Source organism: Terrapene carolina, unplaced genomic scaffold, assembly GCF_002925995.2.
Source record: "Terrapene carolina triunguis isolate 2854851 unplaced genomic scaffold, T_m_triunguis-2.0 Scaffold194, whole genome shotgun sequence".
Classification (NCBI taxonomy): domain Eukaryota; kingdom Metazoa; phylum Chordata; order Testudines; family Emydidae; genus Terrapene; species Terrapene triunguis.
The window spans coordinates 4539404-4560591 of record NW_020664545.1 but is presented as its reverse complement, the minus strand read 5'-3'; the positions used below and the strand labels follow the sequence as shown (position 1 = coordinate 4560591).

General features: G+C 61.6%; 1 protein-coding gene across 1 annotated transcript in view; it reads left to right on the top strand.

Moving 5' to 3' along the window:
* The window catches only part of MIDN (midnolin), a 100643-nt gene that overhangs the window by 32408 nt on the left and 47047 nt on the right, over positions 1–21188 (top strand). The window lies entirely within an intron of this gene.

Genomic DNA, 21188 nt, shown 5'->3' with positions numbered 1-21188 from the left:
GTGTGTGCGTGTGTGCGCGGTTGTGTGCGCGGGTGTGTGTGTGGGGAGGGTATTCATGTTATATCACCTCATTTAAGTTACCTGTATTAAAATTTAAAAAAAATGGTTTAAAAAATAATAAACACAGAATGAACCAAATGTGCGTCAGTCAGGCCGAGACGCCTCTCTTATTGCTGGGTTGGAAATGCAACAGTAGCCTGGGCCTTCAGCTGTCAGCCGAGCTGCTGCTTGTGATCCTGCCCAGAGCAAAGCTCCCGCGCTGAAGCTGATGGGCGTGTGGCCGGTTGAGAGTCTGTCTATTTCCCAGGGGCGTGGCCTGGATTGTGTCACAGTGTCCACCCGGACAAAGTGTGTGGGCCTCGCTTCTCTGCTGTGTCTTTGCATGGGAGCAAACGAGCATGCCCCTGCGAACTGAAATGAATGCGCTTCACCCTGGCTGGGCGCGAGTGGGAATGGCCATGCAAAGGCACCCTGACCAATGCACAAGGAGGGGAGCGTGTCTAGGGGATGGAATGGGACATGGGCAAGCTGGCTTCACTCTGTGGCTCAGGTGCCTTTCCTTATCTCCTGGGGGGGTGGGGAGAGGGGGGGGGGGGATGGGAGGTGAAAATCCCTTCCCGAGCTCTGTGCTCAGATACTGCTGTGCTGGGGCCCGGTACCTCGCTAGTGCATTTCAATGACTGCACAGGGGGCCGGGCCTGGTGAATCGGAGCTGAAGCTGTTTAAGACCTTGCTGCTGTCTGGGCTGTGGAGATATTTTGGGGGTGGGGTGAGGGGGCCCAGGAGATCGGTCGTCTTTAATAGGCTGCCTTTGTGTTATTTGTGTGTGTACATGGACATGCTTGTCAGTCTGTATGTGTCCGCACGCAGGTGCAAGAGGGGTGTGATTCCCTCATCCTTCCCCCTCCCATTAGTCATACTGTCCATTGGGGGAGGAAGGGAGAGGGAGAACTGAACGCAGGCCTGGCCTGTTCCCTCTTTTGACTTGACACCTGGAGGAATGAAGGGGGGAGGGTTTGAGGTCACTTCTCTCCCTGCCGCTAAGGCCCTTGCCCTGATGGGTTGGAATGAAGCTGTCGTCTGCGTCAGACCACCTGTGTCTTCCCCCCGACTCCTGCATGCCTGCTGTCCCCACCCAGCTTTCTGGAGAGCTCCCTAGCCTGGGAGAGTGAATCGAGTTTGAGTCTCTTTTTATTTTGCATGAGATTCCACTGAGCTAAGCAAATAAACTCATAAGGGAAAGGGGCCCTGCCCCTCCACGGGTGCCAGGACTGCTCTGCCTGCCTCTGAATGACCCTGGACTTTCTCCAGGTTAGCAGAGAGAGGGTCCCATCCTAGCCCAGCCGGAGGGTTGCTGGGACCCACTGTCCCTAAGTCACGCCCCTTCCTCTGCGGGGGTGATATGGGGACAGGGAATGCAGGGCGTGCTAAGGCATGGGCCAGCTGCTCTTGTGGGAAACCGGTTGCTCTGTGCGTGATGCGGGGCCGTGGTGCCTCAGCTGCTGTAGACCAATGTCACCCGCTGGTGGGGGCGTTAATGCAGTTCTGGTGCCCAGGGTGGCCCACTGGTCTGTGTGTGAGTCTCTTACAGGCCCCCGGCTTCTGTGTCGGACCCTTCAGCTCAAACTGGAGAGGCTCAAGCGTTTAACGCTGCAGGCCCCTGGGTCGTGCCCAAGGTGACGCCGTCCCCACTGGGCTACCGAACCGGGCGGTAATACGTGAGGGGTGCAGCTGGGCCCCGGGCAATCCCCCGGTGTGGGGTTATTCCTTCTAGGACGCTCGGCAGGCCTTTGTCCTCTTTGATCTTGTAAGACCCAAATGACGGGGGGGCATCCCCAGGGTGCCTCCCCCACATTGTACCAGGTGGCTGTTTCCTGCTAAGCAGCCTGGATTTGCAGGCTTGATATCCCCCTCCGGCGGGCGGTAAGGCATCCCGCTGCGGAAAGTGTTAGTCATGGACAGACCCCATGGCGGCCCGTGGCTCCCACCTCCCTCAGCTGACGGTGCTCCAAGGCCCCGTCTGCACTGTCAGTCCCCAGCTCCTGGTGGTGGGACAGGACTCAGGGTGGCTGCTGGAGCTTTACCCGCTGTGCCGGGGCGGCTGACCGGCCGGGCCTGTCCTGCCCCCTGAGTGGAGACCGATGGGTCCCTTTGTAATGGAGCTCAGGCCAACGAGCAAACAGGCTTGGGGCGCTGCGGGGCAGCCGTGCGCAGAGCGTTGGCACCGAGTGCATTCATGGTGCTGGGACGCGTCCCGGCAAGTGCTCTGCCGGCTGAACTAACCCCAGCACAGCCTTCGGAGGGGACCGGGGGTAACTGGCTCCCAGCAGCAGCTTGCAAAGACCTGACTAGCAGAGCTGTGTTATTCGGGGGGGGAAATAACCCAACTGGTCTGGACGGTGTGCATAAGGCCTATGTTTGCTGGGGGACTAGCCGGCTACAGTTGAGGATTTGGCCTAGCTGCCGCCCGCCCCACACACACGTTTTGCTGGCTTCGCTTCCCAGCGCAGCCCCTGCCTGCCTGGCTGATGCTCGGTACCACCCTGGAGATGAGACGCGTGTGAGTAACCCTTGTGTAAGAGGCCTCTGTGTACGTCAGTGCTCCTGGGTCAGGGTTTTCCCCCGTCCCCTCCCAGAACCTCCAGCACCAGCCCTGCTGGATAAAGCATGCTGGGTGGCTGCATGCAAATGCACTCGGTGCGTCATCGCCTGGCGACCCGGAGGATCAGAGTGTCTGAAACAGGGCAGTGATTTCCCCCAGCGATGCCCGTACAAACTGACCAGCCCTGTTGCTTGAGGTCCCCAGGGCCGCTGGCCTGTGCCCCCAGCAAGGCCCTTTGCAGCGGGCGTGGGGAGCGTGTCTGGAAGACCAGGTGCCTGGGCCGAGTCACGGCTACCCTTCGAAGCCACGGCCTGGCCTGTTCTGCCGCTGGGGAAGCGGCCCGTGGGCTGGCTGAGCGATTAGGTGCAAGTTTCACTGTGAGAGATCTGGAAACCCTGGAGCCAGCTTGCTGAGAAACTGTAACGACAACTCCCCCCCCCCACCGTTTCTTACAGTCACCGCGCTTGCAACCTCCCCACCCAGGCGGTGCCTGAGCCGCTGGCCTGGGTCATGCATGAGGAAGAGAAACTTGAAGCAGTTCCCTTCCCCCTCGGGGTGAGCTGAACGACAGCGTTCCTCGGGCAGGGTCACGCTTAGCACTGGAGCCAGGCTCCATCGGCTGCCCTGGAATCCGCTGGTGATTTGCCATCTCTGTCTGCTCTGATCCTTGGCGTGAATCTCCCGGGCGCCCCTCGAGGCCCCAGCGGAGATCAAGGCCCTGTAGTGCCAGGTGCGAGAACCACTCCTGCCCTGCCCGGAATGGCTCACAGGCTGCGTAGCCAAAGGGGAAGCAACTTGCCTAAGCATCCAGGGGGCGGTGGGGGAAGGCTCATTAGCCTGGTTACACAGCTGGAGGCACCAAGGGCTTGTAAATCCCACCAGGGGAACTGGGACTAGCCCCCTAGGTCTCCTGCCTCCTCGCCCAGTTCCCTGCACACAAGGAACCATCCTTCCTCTGGGTGACTAACAAACTGGGGAAACCAGTTCCTGGCCTGCTCTCCCGATGACCTTCCCCCCCAGGGCTGGGCGCTGGCCCGCCCCCCTCTGTCACACACATATTTCTAGCAGGGACTGGGTGTGAGGTGGAGACGTTCTGGTTCCACCAGCTGGGCCTGATGAAGGCTCACACACACACCCCATTGTCCATCTGGCTTAGGCTTGGGCCTACCCACCCTGGGCCAGGGGAGAAGGTGGCTCTGAGCTCCCAGCTGTCAGCGCTCAGGGGACAGGAACTTCGACCTTCTGCCTTTGCCGAAAGCGGCATTTGGGCGCGAGAGGCGGAAGGCTTGTGATTCTGAGCACTGGTCTCAGCCAGTCTCTTAACAGCACAAGGGACAAGGCGGCCGGACTCCTGGGTTCGATTCCTGTTGGTTTGCTGTGTGACCTGGGTACGGTCGCTTGCCCCACTCTGTGCCTCAGTTTCCCCAGCTGTGACATGAGGGTGAAGCAGGGTGGGCTGGCAGGCTTAGTGCATCAGTGGTTGCTGGAATACCTAGCGGTGCAGGGCCAATCTCTGAGCACACTCGCTGGTGAAGGCTAGCCCTTGTGCAGCCCAAACAAAGGCCCAGCTGTGGATTTATAACTCCTGGGTTTATTTTGTAGTCGTTCCCTCCCTGCACCCGCACCCCCAGGGCTGACCTTGGCTCCCCTGAGTCACAGCCCCGCACCGGAGAGGTTAGTGGAAAGCCAACAGGCCGGAAGGAGGAAACTGCAATCGAGGAGCAGTTGGGCGTCATGCATCCTTTGCACAAGCCTTGCACGCTTGGCCCAGGGTCTGTGTTCCTGGTAGAGGGCAGGAAGCCGGGGGAGGGTGAGAGCTGACAGCCACCTAGTCACTGCCGCTCGCCTCCATAGGCTCCGTGCACATGGAGAGCCCGCTGCACCTGTAAATCAGTGAGCCCCAGTCCCGTGCCCTGGCCAAGGTATGGTGAAGGGGGCTGAACTCCCCACCCCCCTTCCACCCCCTGCCCTGAGCAGGAGGCCGAGCTGCCGGGATCTTTCTAGGGCAGCTCTGGTGAGAGAGCCCATGCCTCTCGCTATGCCCAGCACCCGCCCCAGCTCAGACTGGGGTGGGGGTTGATCCCCTTTCAGTGGGACCCTCCCATAGCTCACAGCCAAGCCAGCTGGGATGGCTCCCCCCAGCGCCCCCCCCCCCCCGGGATGTGGTCAAAGCCCAGCCGGGCAGGTGCAACCAGCCGCTTGCTGTGATGCAGCCCTGGGGTATGAGCCTCTCGGGAGGAGGCATTCGCTTGCCCCCCGGGCGCCTGTGTTAACCACCCTCCCCCCACCCTCCAGCTGTGGCCGGAAAGGCTCTAGCAGGGCTCTAGGAGGAACCAGCTCTGGGGCATCACCGTGTATGCACAGCCACACGCACACGCATGCACAGCCACACGCACACACACAGCCGCATGCGTGCACGGACATACGCGCACACATGCATGCATAGCCCCCCCCCACACACACACACACAGCCACAAACACACGCACACATGCACAGCCACATACACACACATGCACAGCGACACATACATACACACACACACACCTGCACCTGCACAGCCACATGCACACATAGCCACAGCCACACACACACACGCACAACCCTCCCCACATACATGCGTAGCCGCAAATACACACACACATGTACAGCCACATACACACACATGCACAGTGACACACACACGCTCTCTGAAGAGGCAGGTTCCCAAACATGCTCCCTCCCCGTTAGGGTGCACATATGCCCAAGACCTAGTGCCCCCCCCCGACCTAATTTGCTTCCCATCAATAGCCAGCCCCCATCGCCCTCCCAGTGTTCCCCCAGCCAGCTGGCTGCCTGGCACAGCCCACGTCCAGGTGGCCCAGAACGCGGAGTCCTTCCAGCCAGCCAACTCGCTCCTGCCGGGGGCGAGGGGGGGAAGGAGGGGTTCCGTCTGGGAAGGTGCCACCCCCAGAGGCTGCCAGCCCAATGCCACACACACACACCCGCCAGCCAAGGACCCTGCAGCTGGAGCCCCAGTGCAAAGTCTCCCTAGGCGGATGTAGGGGTGGCAACGGGGACCTCATGGCCAGGAGAGCTGCTGCCCAAGGCTAAGCCAGACACCCCTCTCCCGCTCCAAGCCAGGGTGACACTGGGGAGGAGAGTCTATGGTTTCAAACTCTGAGTTTTGGCAGCATCAAAGCAGGACACAGAACCCACCTCCCTCGCCTCAAGCCACCCCTCCCCTCCCCCCTGGTTATCCATCCATCCACTACACACACACTGGCATCATCCACCCACCCACCTAGAATAATGCCAGGGAAGAAAACTCTGCCCATGCCAGAGCAGGGATCCATGGAGCTCCTGCCTTTGCAACTAGCGTGGCTGACCTGTGCAAGAGATCCCAGCTCCGGGGAGGAGGGGGAGCTGGGTTGGGAGCCCAGCTTGGGGGCTGGGAAGGGGTCGGGGGAAGGGAACAGGTGGGAGCCTGGATTGGGGGGATGGAGGGAAAGAGGCAGCTGGGTTTGTGGTGACAAGAGGGAGCTGGGGGGGCAGGTGGGAGCCTGGATTGCGGGGGGAGAGGGGGGGAAACAGGGGCACCTGGTTTGAGTGGGAAGGGGAGCCCTGGAGGCGTTCCCTATGAAATCACACCGCATTGCTGTCAAAAGGCCCGTTAGGTGAAGGATAATGGGGCAGGGGGCACTGCTGGGTCCAGTGGGGAAGGAGAGCCGGGGGCCAGTTTGCAGAAGGGCCACCTATTGGCTCTCCTGCCATAGCTGGACCACAGGGGGCGCCATTGCTTCTGCCTGGCAACACTGTGCAGCTGCTGCCCAGCTGCCACGGCCTCCCCCAGAGGTGGCTGCATTTCAGAGCTGGGTGCTCCAGGGTGTACACGAGAGCGCTTTCGGGTGAGCGGTGGGACTGTCCAACCTCATGCGTCACCATCATTAATTCTCCCTTCCCTTCTTCATGTCTAGCATGTCTCCTTGTCTCACCTCCGCCCCGCCTCGCTGCGAAGGGCCTCGGGACGCCTAGGCCAGAGGCAGGGTGGATGACACTGGCGAAGGTGCCAGGCACCGAGCAAGCGGGGACAGACGAGGGAGGTAGAGCCCTTGGCTTCCTGCCACAGCTCAGACGTGAGCCAAAGGGGGCTCCGATTCGCTGACTTGCAGGCTCTGAATTCTTTGCTCGGGTTTGCCCTTTGCTCCAACGCCTGAGGGCAGGGACGGCGCCGTGTTGTGTGTGCGGGCACCGTGCCGGACGTGGTGTGGGCACTGCTGGAATGCCAGTGATAGGGAACCGATGAGAACAGGCAGCACACGAAGGGCAAGGCGGGCTTTATGGGTAGGGCCCTGGGCTGGGACTCAGGAGGGCTGGGAACACCTCCCAGCTCTTCCTCTGACTCCCTGTGTGACCTTGGGCAAGTCACTTCAGTGAACCCCATGCCTCAGTTTCCCCATCTGTAAAATAGGGGTAATAACCTTTCCTTTGTCTGTTGAATAGGGGCACATGGGGATTACCAAAATAACTTGTGCTAAGGGCTGACTCACCCTCCCTGGTGTGGCGAGGGAGAGGGCAAGGTGACAGGCTGTGGGATCTCAACATCGGTTCTGCTACCAGGGGGTCGCGGGTGGGGGTGGGGGGGAATCGAGGCCCAGCCACGCACAGCACGGCATGGAGAGCGCTAATTGCAGCCCGCGAGCACCTGCGGGAGACAGCGTGCTCCGATACACTCATGGCCCGCTGACTAATCCCAGCCCACAGAGCCCAACAGGGGGCAGCGTCGGCTCCTCGGGTCTCGCCAGGACTCCCGGCCCTTAGCCAGTGTCCAGCAGAGACTGGCATCCTCCTTCCAAGGACAGGCAAGGGCGACTTGGGCCTACAGCCTCCATACCAGTGTGTGGACACGGGACTGAGCCGACGCCCCCAACGAACCACGGGACTCAGCAGCTGACACTTGCTTGCCCCTTTATTCAAGCTGAGGCTGAGGGGGATGCTGGGGACCCACAAGTCTGGGCTTCCTGCTCCTTCACACGGGGATGGCTAATGCTTTCTTGCCTCTTTCCTTGCACAATTCCCCCCCCCCCCGCAGTTGCTTGCACGTTGCAGCTGTTTGCACGTTGCAGCTGTTTGCACGCTCTGCAGCTTTTGCCACACTCGGCTCTTGCTACTTTCCTTCCCCCGTGGGTCTGGCTTTGCTCCCAGCTGGCCCTTGCCTCTCTCCCTTCTGCCCTCTGTGCAGCTCAGATGCCCATGAGTGTGGCACTGGGTGGTGACCATGGGTGGGTTTGGGGCACAGCAGGCCGGCTTCCAGGTGGACTCTCACCCCCTCTGGCCAACAGGGGCTGGGGGATTGTCAAGGCGATGCAGCCATTGAGCCGCGGTGGCCTGCCTGAGCTCACATCCTCTTGAGCAACGTCTTTAGGCGGCTCCGAACAGCCCCGGCGCTCAGCCGGCCAGTGTGGGGGCGGGTGGAGGGGCGCCTTTGTGTGACAGCGTGGGAGGCAGCAGCTTCCCTTCCTCCACCGCCCGTGCAGCCAGGGCCCCTTCTTCCTGCCACAACTGAAAATACTTCGCTTCCCTCCCACCTGCACCTGTGCTTTGGCACCCGACGCTGTGGGGCCGGGCGGCCTGGCAGAGAAAGGAGGGGAGCTCTGCTCCCACTATCCTGTGTGTGTGTGGGGGGGTCCCAGTGGCTTTGCTGCAAGGGGGTGGCAGATGCGCCCCCCCCAACCCCGGGCCACTGTGCAATCTCACACCCTCCTGACTCACAGGCGTTCATTGCTTTCTCCCACCTGGGACCCACCCTCCCACCAACCCTGGCTCTAGGGAAGGGGATTACCCACGGGGAGATCCTGGAGATCGGAGCCTTCTCCCCAGAGGGTGAGGAGTGGGTGGTTGGCACAGGCTTCCCTTGGCACCGAGACGCTTGGGAAAGCGGAGATGGGTTGGGGGGACCCTGCTGGGTGGACGAGGGAGGGTGTGAAATACCAACCGCAAGCTATTGGATGAATACCTCAGCGCATAAAAGCCCTGAGCTCTGTTACTATTGATTATCTGGAGTACGGGTGCACCTAGCGACCCCAGCCGAGATCAGGGCCCTGCTGTGCCAGGCGCTGCGCAGACACAGGGTGAGCGACAGCTCCTGCCCCAAAGAACTCACAGGCTAAAGAGACAAAGGGTGGGAGGGGAAACTGAGGCAGCGAGGGGCAATGACTCCCCCAGCGTCCTACAGCATGTCAATAGCAGAGCTGGGGATGACCCCAAGTGCCCTGTTACCCAGGGTTACCACCTGGCTGAGGGCAGTGTCTGCAGATTTCTTTTATGCTTTATTGGGCAACAGCCCCATAACATTCCCCCGCTCCCCACCCCACACACAACAGCCCCACACTCCTCCTTGGCCTCGAGCCTGCAATGTGACACCCATGGGCTGCCTGTCTGGGGACAGCAGGGCTCTGCCTACTACATGGATCACATGACAGGGTTGCTTCCCGTCACTCAGGCCTGGCCGATACAGCCGTTGTGCCCAATACCTGTGTCCATAGTTACGCCGGTCCAACCTCTAGCGTGGCCGCAGATATACTGGTATTAAGGCGCCTTACGCCAGCATAGCTTATTCCTTGTCCCATATGGGAATGGGACCACTAGCAGTGTTGTTATACCAGTATAACTGCGTCCCCACTGGGGCGACCGGTCTAGTTAAAGCTGTGCACAGACTAGGCCTTGGGGTGGAACCGGGGCCCTTCCCCGGATGGGGCCAGCGATCCCCCGTCAAGCAGAGCCGGCAGCTCCCCAGTGGGCCTTGGCAGCATCTCGAGCTCGGCTCCGTTTCTACAGAAGAGGAGTGAGCGCCGGAGTTCGGGGCCCTCCGGAGAGGAAGTGGCTTCAGGTTACCGCAGTGACACACGCAGAAACACGGTCCCTCCCCGCGCTGCCAGCTCCCGGCCTTTGACGTCATTTCGAGTAGAGCGAGCCCCGGGGCCTCCTCCCTGTGTCCCCCGCCCGGACACCCCCCTCCCCGGCGGCTCGCCGACTGAGTCACGCCAAATTTGGCAACTGGAAGAGGAGCGCGTTGCCTGCTCAGGGAGCAAATGGCAGAGGCCTTTTAAGGCAATCCCTGCAGGCTGCCAGGCAGCTCCTTATGGGATGAGCCTCCCCTCCCTGCTTCTCCCCCGCGGCTGGGGGGGAAGGGGCCCCGCAGAGCCCTTTCTCCTTGATCAACGAGCACCCAATCCCCAATCAGGCAGGATCCTTGGGAACCAGACCATGTAGCTGGAGGGGATCCCCCAGCCCCAGTACGGCAGCGAGCCATCCAGACCCCCCACCACCACCACCACCGGTGCAGGGCCCCAGCATTCACACGAACATCCCCAGCTCAGCTGGACTGTAGGACTGAAAGCCCAGCAAGGGTCGGTCTGGAGGAGGGGAGGGGGATGGGTGCAAAGTTGGTTAATGATGGATATTTAGGGGGGAACCTCCGTCCCCAGTGCAGCCCCCCCCCCGGTCCCTGCAGACACCTCCCTGACCACTCCCAGCCCTTAAAGGAGCCCAGTGGGCCTGATTCTCTCACAGCCAGGGCCATGCCGCTGTGACTCGATTTCCCCCCGGTGGGAGTGAGCCCAGGAACAGGCCCTGGGAAGGGGGGGGGCAGGGTTCCTAGAAGCATTGCAGGCTTTGGAGAAGCAGCCCCCTAACACAAGGTGTGACCCAGAGGCATAAACATCGGGCCATGCAGCCTCGCGGGGGTGGCCCCACGCTGTCTCACAGGCCCAGGGCGTGCGGCTCCCCAGCTGGCTCAGCGATTACTAGCTGCTCGCTCATGGCAATGACACAGGGCTGCGTGCTCGCCGGGAGTGCCCGCCCTGTGCTCCTGGGAGGAGGTGTCTGCGGCAGGGAAGCCGCCCAGCCAGGCCACGGGAGGCTGGCCTCCGCCACATCGGGGTGACATGGCTGCACCCAGGCCTGGGAGGGGAGGTGATGGGGGTGGGGGAGAGGGGGACTCCCTTAGCTGCAGGGGAAGGAGGCTCAGCAATAGAGATAGGATTAGACCCCAGGAATCCTGACTCCCAGTTCCCCTCGCTCTAACCACTAGACCCCACTCCCCTCCAAATGCCAGGGATAGAAGCCAGGCGTCCTGACTCCCAGTCCATCCTGCTCTACCCACTAGACATCTCCTCCCGCCGTTGGGAATCAAACCCAGGAGTTCGCCAGCCAGGGTTAGCTTTGTCTGCCCCGCCCCAACATTGAGTAATCATAGAGGCTCTTCCTTGGCCTGGCTCCTGTTATGATAGGCACATGTTGTGGGGCGGGGGGTGGGGGGGGCAGCATCTGAATTCCCCCTCTCCCCAAGCTTTGAATTTTGTGGGTCCACAACAATTGGAATCGGGACCCAAACCAGCCCTGGTTTAGTTCTGGCAAAAGCCACCTTCCCCGTCTGTTTTCGCCTATCTTTGATGGGGCAGGACGGCCTAATGGTTAGAGCAGGGTGGGGGCTGGGTGTCAGGACTTCTGGGTTCTAGTTCTCACTCTGGGTGGGGCGTGGGCTCTTGTGAGTTGGGGGGGGAGGGGGAAGAGCTGAGAGCCAGAACTCCTGGGTTCCGTTCCCGGCTCTGCCACTGACTCATTCTGTGATCTTGAATCAGACACGTCCCTGTCGCGTGCCTCAGTTTCCCCCTCTGTGCAGTGGAGATAATGACACGGCCTCCACCTCACAGCGGGGCTACAAAGCTAGGCAGGGCTGTGCCATGGTCTTTGGGCTCATCAGCTTGGAGGGCAGCGCATGATTATGGTCATTATGCGACCTCTTTGCCTGGCCTGATTGGGAGGAGGGGGGGCGCGCCGGATCCTGCTTGCTGTCAGCCCGGGAGCTGGGAGGGCAGGCGCGAGGAAGCTTCTCGGGGTTCATGTGATGGCTGGCACAGGGATGGCCTGTCAGCGCTGCCCATGTGGAGGGTGGGGGGGGAAAGGAGGGGCACAATGGCTGATTGGCAGGTGGGTGTTGCTGGACTAAGCTTCTGTGGTGGGGTCTGGATTTGGATCTTCGCTGGGGGCCAGAGAATGCTTTGTGGGTGTGTATGGGAGGGTGCTTTGCGGAGGGGGTGTCTGGGGGAATCAGACCCCCAGAGGGCACCTGGGGGTGTTGTGTGTATGAGAGGTGCTTTAGGGAGGGAGGAGCTGCCCCTGGGGCCCAGTGGTTGCTTTAGGGAAGGCATGTGGGGGGCGGGGTGACAGCAGCTGTTGGGATGCCGGGGGAACAGGCCGTGACATGTTGTTCTCCTGGGCCATCTGTGCGGGAATGAGATGGACAATGGCACCTGGGCCGGGGGGTGTGTGTGGAACCTCCTGCTCTGTCCAGTTCCAGGTAGCTTTGGGAACTCCTGCAGCTGGCGGGGAGGGGGGGGTTGAAGAGGGAGAGCCGGGATCAGGGGTGTGGGGCCCACAGGGAGCGGCGTGGGAGTGCTCCGACCGACATCCCCCTGCACACACCTCAGCTGGAATGTGGGACTGGGGGGGTGCAGGGGCAGCGAGATAGGAATCTAATGGGGGCAGCCAGGGGTCCTATAGGCCACCTGCAAGCATCCAACCTGGGGGCGGGGGGGGGAGTGTGCTGGCTGCAGCCTCCCCAAGCCCTGCTTCCTTCACAGGGCCCTGCCAACTGGGGCCCAAAGCCGGCTATGCACCTGCGCTCCATGGCTCCAGGTGAGATGTGTGTGTTGCGGGGGTGGGGTTGTAGCCATGCCGGTCGGCCCGTTGGGTCGGGCACTAGCCTAGGATTTGAAAACCCCAGGTTTGATTCCCTGCTCTGCCTCAGACTCCCTGTCTGACCTTGGGCAAGTCCCTTAGCCGCTCTGTGCCTCAGTTTCCCCAGTGGGGATCACAGCCCTGCCCTGCCTCACAAGGGGGTTGTGAGGATAAATGCCCTGAAGCTTGTGAGATGCTCAGACACTGCAGCCATAGGGGCCACTAGCTCAATAGTTACCCCCCAGCTCTGTGTCTGAGGCCTCCTGTCTGAGCGTGGGGAGCGTGTGGTCCAACCCCCAGGCCCATTGTACGGTGGCGGTGGGTGGGGAGTAGGTGAACTCCCTGCCCCTGCTAGGGGCAGACATTCCCCCCTGCTCCAGCATGCAGCAAATGCCCTGTGGCAGCGGTGTGAGGCTGGTGCACGTGGCTGCCCCCTGCTGGGCAGAGGGGGGCTCAGCCTGCCCTGCTTCCTTCCTGGATCCCCCGGCCTCCCTCCCTTCTGCACCGAGGTTGATTTACCTGAACCTCTGCAGGTGGGGGGGCCGGCTGAGGGAGCAGCCCACTGAGCAATGCAAACACTTCAGGCCCCCACCCCTGGAGAGGGGCCTGGGCAGGCAGGGCCAGGGCAAATATTTGCCTTAAATAATCAACACCTGCTCCCAGTTGGGGAGTGTCCTGGATGGGGGGGGGGCAAGCATGGAAAACTAGATAGAGCGAGACATGGGCATTAGGCTGAGCTAGAGACCAGGCCCAAGGGGGCCTGCCGGGCAGCCAGGGCCCTCTCCAGCAATGACTAGTCACTGGGGATGCAAAGAAACCTCGGGGTGTATGGGCGGGGGGCAGTGGGAGGCTGAACGGCCTGAGACCAGCCCCCCCATCTGTCCCGTGACAGCTAATGACAATGCTCAGCACTTTCATCTGCCCCTCTCCATGTCTCTTACTCAGGGGGCCAGTATCTTCACCCACAGTGGGCAGAAGGGGAAACTGAGGCATGGGGCCCTGTGTGAAGTAAGGGTATTGGTACACCAGCGCAAATGACCCAAGAGCAGCCAGGGCCTGGCTTGCCTGAGGTCTAGACTAGAGGGAGGGACTTGCCCCAGGTCCTAGAGCCCGTCAGTGACAGAGACAGGAGCCAAACCCAGGTCTCCAGATACTCAGCCCCTGCTCTGACCCCAGCAGGACCAAATCACTTGTCTGAACAGGACCACCGGCTGCACCTAGCCTCTGCTGCACAACGCAGGCAGGGTGCTCCAGTGGGCTTGAGCGTCCAGAGACCTGTGTGCTACTCCTGGCTCTGCCACTGCCTGACTGAGTGACCTTGGGCAAGTCACTTCCCTGCTTTGTGCCTCAGTTTCCCCTTTGTCCGTCTTGTCCATTTAGATAGTAAACTCCCTGGGGCAGCGACTGACTGTGACCATATGTGCAGCACCCAGCAAGATGGGGGCTCAATCTCCGTGGGGGCCTCTAGGGACTATGGGAATAGAAGAAAGAAGCCCTCCAGGTTACACTCAGATCACACAGAAACTCACACACCCCACGATCACACACCCATGCACACAGCTCACACACCCCGCGATCACACACCCATGCACACAGCTCACACACACAGCGATCACACGCGCACACCCACGGATCACAGAGAGAGGGATTACACATACTCCGAGATCACACAAACATACACACACTCCCAGATCACACAAACATACACACATTCCCAGATCACACACATTTCTCACACTCACAAATCACACACAGAAGCACACAGCTCGAACACATTTCTCTCTCACACGCACACACAGATATCACACACAGGTCCAGATCACACAAACACACACACACTCCCAGATCATACACACACTCATGCAGATCACACACATTTCTCACACTCACAGAGATCTCTCACATACACAGCTGACACCCAGGAAGCATGCACACACATGTAGCACTCACACACACAGATCACTCCCAGAGCTGTCGCACACAGCTCACAACATACCCAGGCCTTGCACACACCCAGAACGCACACATGTAGCCAGAGCACACAACACACACACACACTCCTCCATCTCTTGATCCCCTGGGTGCAGACCCTTATAAATCTCAGGGGCCTCTCGCTCCTCCCAGCCCCTGCTCGATCTGAGCCTTTCCAGGCAGCTGGTCTCCAAAGTGGCGGCTCCGCACACCCAGTCAAAGCTGGGGGAGTGTGTGTGTGTGTGGGGGGGGGGGAGCTTGTGTTTGATTTTCCTCTTGCGTCTCACAGGCAGCCCCCTGGGTAATTACAGCAGCGCGGCCGGCCATAGATTAGACTCTGTCGGCCTGCGTAAAATACCGGCCAGCCTTGGGGAAAGCGGGGAGACAGCGTCTCAGCACTCACGCAGCAGCTGCCTCTTGGCAGAAACGAGCCAAGTCAGGTCCATTTATGCCCTGAGCTCGGGGTGGTTCCGATCACGCAGACCCCAGACCCGAACCAGCCCTGAGCTCTGCAAATCCCACTGGGGAGGTTTGTGCAAAAACCCACGGCACTCCCTCCTTGTTACTCCCCAGACCCGGCTAGACCCGGTTCCCGACCTGGATCCAGCTCTCAGCTGGGGACCGTCTTTGCTGTCTGGGGGGGCAGGAGACAGGAAGGTCTGGCAAGGGGGTGGGCTGGATGCTGGCACCTGACTGTCTTTCCAGCCAGGGTTGGGGTGCTTGGCTGTGGCAGGGGAGGGAGCTGGCAGCAGGAATGGGGTGGATCAGAGAGGGGAGCTGGAGGATTGTGGGACTCGGCGAGGAGGGGTCACAGCAGGCTGGAAAGGAGACCTGGAGTCCCAGGGCCTGTTGTGGCTGCATGGGGGGGGGCAGGGGGGCACACCCAGGGTTGCCCCCCCAGGTCACATGACATCTATGGGGCTTTTAGGGGGTCAAGAAGCTCCATCACAGCCCCTTGAGCTCCACAGGACCTGGATCCGTGCCCCCCAGCCCCTCACCTTTCCATAACTTCTGGATCCAGGTCCTGTGGAGGCTGGGAGGGGGGGGGCATGAATCCAGAGCAGATGGGGCCAGGGGTGGGGGTATGGGTCCTTGGAGGTGGGGGAAGCACAGATCCAGGGCAGGTGGGGGATAGTTCTAGGGCAGGTGGGGGCTGGGGAGGGAATAGATCCATGCCGGCGCAGCTCAGCTGGGGGGGCCCATGGATCCAGAGCGGGGGGAGGGGGGCTCTCTGGGACAGGACAGGGCAAGGCAGTATGAGCGAGGCCCTCCTATCTCATTGATCAAGGCTGGACTGTCCCACCTCTGTCCGCCCCGGATTCCTGCAGGGTCAAGAGGCCGATTGCTCCCTCTGGGCTCCCCCCCCCCATTCCGATTTGCACAGGGCTCCACTCCCATGTGGGCTGTGTGGCAATCCCCTCCCCCTGCCCCCTCGGGTCAGTGCCGCTCACGACCTCTGCCCCACATCGGCTGCTGGGGGGGGGGGGGGCATGACGAGACTTGCCGCCCTGGCTGCTTCACCCTGACTCCTCCGGCTGACCTCGGAGCGCCCCTGCAGCCCTGAGAGCCCCAGCGCCAGGCCCAGAGCTGGAGCTGGAGGCTGGGGGTGCGACTGGGCGCGGGAGCTGGGCCCTGGGCTCCTGGTCTGAAACCTGCTCCCCTCACTGTTTCTAGCCTGTGGGGGGTGAAGGATTCTCAGGGGAGGGGGTTGGGGGGGTGGGACGACCTCCTAGCGGGGTTCAGACGAACCCAGAATCCGACCAGCTTTAGAAAACACTCTTAGAACAAGCCTTTTCCCATTGGAACGACCCCCCACCCCCGGCCGGCACTGCCCCCCCATCTCCACCAGGCCATGTTGGTACGGAAGAGGCATTGGGGACCCCTGTCTCAGAACCCCCAGGCCTGGGAAGCAGTGACTTCTGCACCAGGGCTGGGTAGTGAGGGAGCCCCTGGGGGCTGGGGCTGATGGGGTCAGTCAGAGAGGGGCCCCCTTGGACTGGGAGGGGTAATAGTGCCTGTAACATGGCCAGTCCCCTCCCCCACCATGATACCCCAGCCCCACCAGGATGCTCCCAGCACCCCGCAATGCTCCCAGTCCCCCCCGCCACCCCGAGCCACCATCCTCCCCTGTGCTGCCCCCAGCTCCCGTTTGCTTTTTGCTTTCAGGGTTTTTCTCTTTCAGGGTTAATGATTTGTTAAGGAAAAATCCAAACCCAGTCAGAAAGAATCCACCTCCCACACGCGGGCACCGCCCCCGCCCCCCACCCCCAGCAGGCTGGTGCCCGTACACAGCTCGGCAGCTGCCTGGGTGCTGTGCTTGGGCACCTGGCGTCTGAGCCGGGCGATGGTGAGAGACCGGGCTGGCACGGCTCTGCCAGACGCCGGGTGGGCGGCGGAGCTGCCAGCACGTTCCTGGCAGGAGCAGAGAACACGGCGTCTGCTTGGGAGCTCGGAAACTCAACGTCCTTGTCGGGGTGAATTGAGTCCTGGATCAACAGCCCCCCCATCCCCCGGCCATGCTCGGAGCTGGGCTGGGGTTAACCCCTCCCCGTGCCCCCCTAGGAGCCTTGGCCCGTGGCTGCCCAGGCTCTCTGCTTGTCCTCGGGATATGAGAGCCCCTAATAAACGGGCACAAGGGGCCCTGTTGTGCCAGATGCTGTACACAGATCTTGGGAGAGCCGGTCCCTGCCCGGGAGAGCTCACAGGCTAAATAAATCTACCCTGGCTCCATTCTTTCACCCCAATGTTCCCTCTCTCCTTCACCCCCCGGTAGTTTTCAGCCTGATCCTTCCTTAGGGTGGCCAGAGAGCAAGTGTGACCGGGGGTGTGTGTGCGGGGGGTGGCGCCTATATAAGAAATATATATATATAGGCGCCTATATAAGAAAAAGCCCCGAAAATTGGGACGTTTGGTCCTATTACCCTCAAGCCTCTTCTCCCCGGCTTTGCTTCCTCCTCCTCTCCGACTGGAGCTGGGGAAGGGGACAGAGGAAAAGGCACAAAGGCAAAGAGGAGACAGAAAGTGACGGGAGGGGGCAGAGCCAGCGGCGGCTCTATGTTTTTTGCCGCCCCAAGCACGGCACTCAGGCGGCGTTCAGTCCGCTGGTCACGCGGATTCGGCAGCGTTTCTGCGGGTGATCTGCCGGTCCCACGCCTTTGGCGTACCCGCCGCCAGACCTCCCGCAGGCATGCCGCCGAAGGCTGCCTGACTGCCGCCCTCACGGCGACCGGCACGCCGCCCCCCCGCGGCTTGCCGCCCCAGGCACGCGCTTGCTGCGCTGGTGCCTGGAGCCGCCCCTGGGCAGAGCTGCCCTGTCTCCCTCCCTCCTCCCCCAACCTCAGAGCCGTCCCACCAAGAGATGTTCATGTCGGGGAAGGAGTGTGGGGCCCAGTCCCTGCTGCCTTGCCCCCCATTTCTGCCTGTGCAGGGTAGGGGCTCCTGGGTCCGAATCCCCTCCCCCCCCCAGCCCCTTCTCTATGTGTAACCCACAGGGCTGGCGGGGAAGTCGGGGCCTCTTGTATTTTGCTCCTGGAGGGGGAAGGTCCCAGCACTGAAGGGATCCTGAGGTGTGTGAGAGAGAGAGCCCGTGCAAAAGGGGCCTCTGTCTCCCGCCCGCCTCTGAGCAGCCCCCCCCACCCCCCGGCTGTCCCCTTCCTGGCCCTGTCCTACTCGCCTATTGCTCTGCCAAGAAGAGGGATGCCCATCCCCAGCCCACACAGAGTTCCTGTGCTGGGCCGTGTTACTGCCCACGAAGGGCATTCCAGACCTAGGGGACACTGGCTAACGGGCGGGTCCGATCCCCAGCTCAGAACTGCCCAGAACTCGGGGGGCGTTTAGCTCTGGGCAGTCTGGGACCAGATGGGGAGAGGCGACAAGCGACCCTGGGGAGCGAGTCAGCCCACGTCTGGGTGTGATTAGGAGGGGCTAGGATGGGGGGTGTTTGGGGTTGGTGTGGGAGCCTGGGGCCCAGCTGCGAATGAAGTCATGCCGCAGCCACGCGGGGGTCAGTGCAGAGCGTGGGAGTTGGGGGGTCTCTGTTCCTGACGCTGCACAGACCCGACACGTGTGGGGCGGGGGGGGGAGGAACTGAGGTTGCAGAACCCAGGAGTCCTGCCTCACTGCCTGCTCTAACCACTAGACCCCACTGCCTCTCAGAGCTGAGAACAGAACCCAGGAGTCCTGCCTCCTAGTCGCTGGCTCCAGCCATCCCGCTACACTTTGTAATCCGGTGGCACCTCAAAGCCTTGTGACTCAGCCAATAAACAAAACTATTAATAGCAGAAACTCTGTTTACCGGCTGGTGGCTTCCTGGAGCTAATGGTGGGCTACTAGTCACGCTCACTTAGTCTTGTGGGCCCTACTAGGCTATGAACGCGATGGCAAATCTGTCCCCAAGCTGCATGCCTCCAGCTCAGCCTGATGGCAGGCTGTGTGTGAATGGGCTTCCCCAGGCTGCATTTCCCAAGGAAAACGCAGCCTCTTGCAGAACCAGGAGGGGAGCTGAAGGCCTTGGTTGGCAGGGCAAAGGGGGGTCAGGAAAGCAATGGCGGGAGCAGAGACAAGGGTGTAGGTTAAGAGGGGCCTCTGCATGGCGTGTGCAGAGCCACCCATGGCCCTCCCTGCCTTGGTGTTCCTGGGCGGGGGAGCTGGTATGTGCTATCAGAGGTTGGAGCCTGTCTGAACTCCTCCGCCCTTCACGCCCTGTCTGCTGGGAGTGGTGACTGGGGCGGGGGCTGGGAGTCAGGCCTCCTGGGTTCTATCCCCAGCTCTTGGAGGGGAGGGGAGTCTCGTGGTTAGGGAGCTGGGTGCCACAATCCCTGGGTTCCGTTCCATGTCTGATGGCCGGGTGCGTGTGTGAGGCCTAGTGGTTAGAGCAGGGGGGCTGGGCGTCAGGACACTTTGGCGTGCCGCTTTGTGATTGTGAACTGGATCTAGAACCACTATTCGGCATTTGCGTGGAGTGGCAGGCGGCTTGCGGGGCGTGGGGGACCCCGTCGCTATCCCAAGCTACCTGCCCCTCTGCATCGGCTGTAGCACAGCGCTGACATGGCCCCTTGGACTTGGGGCCGAGCGCCCTGACTCCAGGTGAGGTCCATGGGCCCTGTAGGCGCTGAGCATTGACAACACTGGGGCCCCCGGGGGGTCATGTTGGGCACCCATCAGTGGCCAGCTGTGAAAACGCCCTGCCAAGCGACTGGCTCCAGGTCAACCAGTGAGGCTGCTGTGAGATCCTGACCTTCCTGCCGGAGTCAGGGACAGGAGCCAGGCCCCCCAGCTCGCTGCTCCAGGCCGCTCAGCTGCTGCTTTGCATCAGCTGTTTTTGTTGGGGGGTGGGGAGCATTTTAACTCCCCGGGCAAGTTCCACAAGCCCCAGCCATAGAGACGGCGCTGGGAGCAGCGCGCCTGACTGATCCCGCTGCTGCTTGCCAGGGCGGGCATCCCCCGGATCCTAGATAAGAGCTGAGATGCTTATCGGGCCGAGCGGGAGACAGCGTCCTCCGACAGTGAGTGGCTGGGACAAGGTGGATGGGTTGATCCAGAGGGCAGCTGCTCCCCGTGGGTATCGACCTCTTTGTGGCATGATTGGCTCAGGGAATACCCTAGAGAACCCAGCTAATCAGAGCCCGCATGAGCCACGACATGCCTGTCTTCTTTAAAGACAACCTGGCCCAATGGTTAGAGCAGGCGGGGGCGGAAGGTCAGGACTCCTGGGTTCTATTCTGGGCTCTAGAAGGGAGGTGTTGCTGACTCCTGGATTTTAATCCCAACTCTTCCCCTGTATGGCATGAGACAAGTCACTGCCCCGCTTTGGGCCTCAGTTTCCCCACGGGGGGTGGGGGGGGAATAAACTACAGTGTCTGTCAGAGAGCTTCCGATGTTTGTGCTGTGCTCGGCCAGCAGCTGGGAGACGGAGCGCCCCCTGGAGGAGTGCAGGGGGTTACAGCTCCCCGCTCAGGGAGGATATAGTGGGGTATAATAAGCTATCTCGATAACTCGGATACGCAATGGGATGCAATGGGGGGCCCCGTGCTCGTCCACTGCCCTGCACCCAACGCATGGGTGAAACGCTGCCACGTCCCTGGCTGTACAGTGTAAACGGCCGCACGAGGTGCAGGGTGGGGGAGACGCAGGCCCCGGGGGGCAGGTGGTGGAGAATCGGGCGCCCGGTTCAGACTGGAGAGGGGATCAAGGCCCACGTAGTTTGGCAGGACTTTGTGGGCTGAGCACATGCCTCCCGAAACAGCACCCCCTGCTGGCGTGTCCCAAAGCAGAGAACTGCGCCAAGGGCGAAGCGCTGATGGGAGACGCGGCTTTAGCTGCATAGATCCCCAGGCCAAGCGCCATGAGGAAGGATCCAGCACTGAGCAGGATCCTCCCCCAGCCCCACTCCCAGGGGTGGAAAACGGTCCAGGAGCAGAGCTGGCTTGGGGAGCGGGTGGCAGGTCCCAGATCCAGACCTGGCATAGAAAGGCACGGTTCCATGGGGGGCGGGGGGCAGGTCAGTGATTGCCTGGGTTAAAGCAGCGGCCCCAGCTTGCTCCCCCGCCCCCCACCAGCAGGGAAGGGGCTGGTGCCCTGGGCCGTGGGAAGCAGCTTTGGAGGAGATGGGGCAAAGCCCAGTTGGGGGCTGCAATTCCTCCTGGGGGCAGGGCAGGGGGATTGGGAGCCTCACTCACTGCCCCCTGTGGGGGGGATCCCAGCTGGGGGTCAAGGGGGGGCATCTTAGTTCTGAGACATCTTCAGGTCTGGGGGGGAAAGAGGGGGCTCAGTTCCTGCCCCTTCCCATCCACCCCCCCACAAGCTGCAATGTCCCATGAGGCCAGGCGGGGCCCAGGGGGTGACTCTGCTGGGCTCATGGCTCTGCCCTATATTCTGCAGCCCCCCTCCCCCAGAGCC